The following is a 4,045-nucleotide window of genomic DNA, read 5'->3' as shown; positions in this document are numbered from 1 at the left end:
GACAGTCGTGGGAAAGTCATGGCCGATAGGTTTCCCCTGACGCAGCTCCCGAAACTGGGTGCAGACCTCTGCGGCCCAAGAACCCGCAAGACCGTGTCCGGTGGTCCTAGACACTGAATGGGTTCCCTCTCGTCCCCAGATATCGAACACTAGAGCTAGGCTGTGCCAGGCGAAAGTGCTGGCTGTGGAAGCGCACAGATTCTGAGGACAAACAGCCTCCAGGACACTTAGAACGACAATTTTTAAAAATTGCCGACAGGCGGAGGGAGTTTGTTTTAGTGCTGAATACCCCAGGAACAAAATCCTTTTGAAAGGAAAGCTAAGTCGTTTCACGCCACCAAAGTGCAGATTTGGTGAAGAATGACTGATGGGACAAAGCGGCGCGGTGAGTTAGCGCGGGTTCCCAGAGCGCGCGGACAACTTGGGCAAATGCGGAGGCAGCCTGGAAAGGTGGGGCGGGCCAGAGGAGGCCCTAAAACCTAAAATCGATGCTGCGCACGCCCCAAGACCTTCCCCCACCTGCACATTTCACTGCCCATTTGGTAGAGAAGATGGAAGAAGTAGAGGGGAAGGGCGGGGGGAAAGCAAAGAGAAGTGAGGGACGAGGGTGCAGTAAGGAGAAGGAGAGAGACACGAGGGTGGGTGGGGAACTCAAGAAGGAGGGAACGACTCTGAGGGAAAAAGGAGGAAGAGAAGAGGCAAACTAAGGCACAGCCCCCAAACGCTCCTGGCAGCCCCGGGTTCGCTTTCCAAGTCGGGAAGGCGGGTATTGTTTTTGGCGCCTGGGAAACCTTCGGAAGCTGCCGGGTACTTTCCCTCCACCTCCCATCGGTGTTTGGTAAATATTAACAAACCAGGGCGCGTTACTTTCTGGAGTGTGGACGGAAGGGCTGCTCTGGCTCAGGACGGTTTTCCTCTCCTAGAGCCCCCGCCCCCTAACCCCAGCCCCACCGTTCACGCACACATACACCTGCTTGACAACAGAAGGAATCAAAATCAATATTGTATTTGTCACCCCTCTGTCTCCTTTTTACTCCCTCAGCAGCCCGGGTGCCACTGAAGCGAATTGTGGATTTATGGAGGGAAATTAGCATAAATTATTACGAAATCTGTAGCCGTGTGTGGTCCAGCTTGTGGGAAAAGAGGCTATTGCGAACTCTCCAAGCAGAAAGGTGGTCGGTGGTGGGCTCTGCGGAGGCGATGAATGGCTATTGCATGAAAGAGATTTCCATTTGGTTTGCACATGGGTATAATTGACTTATGTGTATTTTATACAGTTTTCCCAACAACTCCCTAAGCCTCGGAGTCGGATGTGCCCCCTCCCCAGAGCCTCTGTTTGCTTTGGGTTCTGTACAATAGACTCTGATGCACTTTTCAAGATTTCTGGAAAGAGCTCCTTCCCTCCTCTTCTTCATAATACCAATCTTAAAACGCCGTAAATGGCATGCAAATCCCCTCCCCCTTCCCTGGGGCTCTTCAGTAGGATCTGAAATAGAATTTTGTAGTAAAGTACCTGTTTTAAATGTGCCTCTCACAACTCCTCACCCCACCCAAGGCAAACTTGTGCTATTAGGTTCGATTTCCTTAATTAACCCTGGGCATGGGCAATATGCCTCACCTCCCATCCTCACCCTAGCCAAACTTTGAAGATTCCTCCAACACGAATTCCTACTTGTATCCTCACAAGTCTCAGACTTGGTGTTGACAACTTTCCCTGCGGAGATGTATAAAGATTTATTTTAATTTAGATTTTTTTTTAAACCAAACACTTCCACTCTTAGAATTTAGTTAATCTTCTGTTTACTTCAAGCAATGATTTCGACAGTCAAACAAAGGCCCTTTGCAAGGCAACAAAATGCCAATTGTTAAAACAAGAAAACATTTCTCTCTCTTCCCATCCCCCACCTTCAACAAGCCTGCGCACACACCCTGTAAAAAAGAATCCTCCCGGCTGTCACTGGGGGAAAGGAGATCTTTCATTCCTCTTGTTATATATCCCAAATCCAACCACTCTTAATATTTTAATTTATGTTTCTATATATCAGTATGCACACTTTTGCAAAGAAGATCCGAAAAGACCCTTGGGGGCTTCAATGTTGGTACCTTTCCTTCCCAGGAGCATTCCCGCCTCCACCACAGGAGCACCCTTAGTTTTGTACCCTCCAAGGCCAGCTGCCTTCTGGAGCAGGAAAGCTGTGGACCAACGCCTTTCCGATTCTTCATCGGGGTCTTTTAGGCTCCAGGTCTCCCCAGCTCCTCCCATCCCTGAACCCTCAAGCCAAACTGGGCCGCGTCAAATAACACCCCAAAACGCCGGACCTCGTAAGGAGCTAAAGCACGCACAGCTCAGGCAAGTACCGCTGCCTTTGGCTAAAGCTCCGCAGAGGTTCCACTTGAATCCAACTGGTTTATCTGCGGAGGGTTTATCTGCCCTTCTCAAGCCGTGCCCCCAGAGACAGGTCAGCGTCCCGCCTCTACCCCTCGAACCCACCTCCTCCTCCTGGTTATTTTTTCCGAATTAAGAAGGTGACATTATTCTTTTCTTCAAGCACTTCTGTTAATATTGAAAAACGTGTGCTTGCATCTCAAGCGAGGCAGCCCAGACGCGAGAGCCATTTCAATATTAATGAAATTGTTTAATCTCCTAAATTCATCGTGTTTAAGTTACGTTTTGGTGAGTTATTGACCACCTCCGAAACTGTGGTTAATGGAGGTGTGTGTGTGTGTGTGTATGCACGTGCGCTGCAAGATTTTTATGCTAACTCCAAACAGTTCCACTACTAATGCTCTACTATCACTAAAATTATCCAAACTTCACACCCAGAACTCTCCAACCACCAACACCACCGTCACCTCCTCCTCCTCCTCCTGGAAAAAAAAAAATTCTCACATTTCCAGATTGAAGATGATTCGGTGTGGGCTGTAGGTACTGAGTTATTAACGAGGTAAAAGGAATTTCTTTTAAAAACCATAGAGGTCGGAGAATGTGCAGAAACCAATGGGAACGCCTAGCATCTACTCCTTGACTATGTGCATGCAGGCAGGGTCAACTCACTATTTCATAGCAATATGATGATCCCGCCGCCACCACCACCGCCGCTGCCGCCGCCAACGACGACGATGATAATAATAATGATAATAAGAATAATTCATTGAATCTCCAGAGACTAATCCGAACTGAAGGGAGCCTACCGCTGGCACCAGGCAGGGGGACCGTAGGCACAACACCACTCTCTCCTTTCTCCCAAAAAGGAAAACTCTCTGGTTCTAGAATCTACAAGGTACTGCTGTTTTAGTGGGTCCGCAGGCAGCGTTTGCTGGGCTCTCTAAACGCTAAATATGTTCTGCCAATTGCGGGGTGGAAGGGATGGAGAAGGGAAGAAAGTTCCGGCTGTAAAATGCAAACTTCCATGCAATGCCTAACACCGAAAGTTTCCAACCACCTGGGGGAAAGCATGAGACCCTGCCGTTCATCTAGTGATAAAAGTGTGTCAAACTCAGGCCCTCCCACAGGTCCACACACTGTCTGTCCCAACAGCCCCAGAGCCTTCATCCTGTGCCTAATTAAATTCCTAAAGGACTTCTATTTGCCCAGACTTTTTTTTTTTTTTTTAATTTGGCCAATGCACTGACAAAATGGGCTTTTACAAGGGGCTGTCCGATTATATTTTTGTAAGTATTTTTTAAACCCTATCACTTAAGGCTACAAACCCACTGTGTACAGCTATGGGTGCAGCCTAGGAAGGTCAAATCAAACTCTGACCTGCCTCTTGGAGGACTAGGGGGGAAGGGTGTATTTTCATTATAATAACCCATGCAACCAGCCCCGTATTGCCAAGCGCAGGAAAAGGGTCTGCTTCAGGGGAAAGCCGTGCCTTAAGTTAGCTAACAATACAAACCCGATACAATGCAGAGGAAACAGAATACCCCAGCCAAGCAATTTCCATGTCAAACATCATCTGCGCGGCAGCTCGGTCTGTGAACGTGAGTGGTCGCCTGAATCCCTGCTCCGCGGTCACCACCTCCTCATACCTTCACACCGCGC

The sequence above is a fragment of the Ailuropoda melanoleuca genome, chromosome 5, assembly GCF_002007445.2.
Source record: "Ailuropoda melanoleuca isolate Jingjing chromosome 5, ASM200744v2, whole genome shotgun sequence".
Lineage (NCBI taxonomy): Eukaryota > Metazoa > Chordata > Mammalia > Carnivora > Ursidae > Ailuropoda > Ailuropoda melanoleuca.
This window is presented reverse-complemented; position numbering follows the sequence as displayed.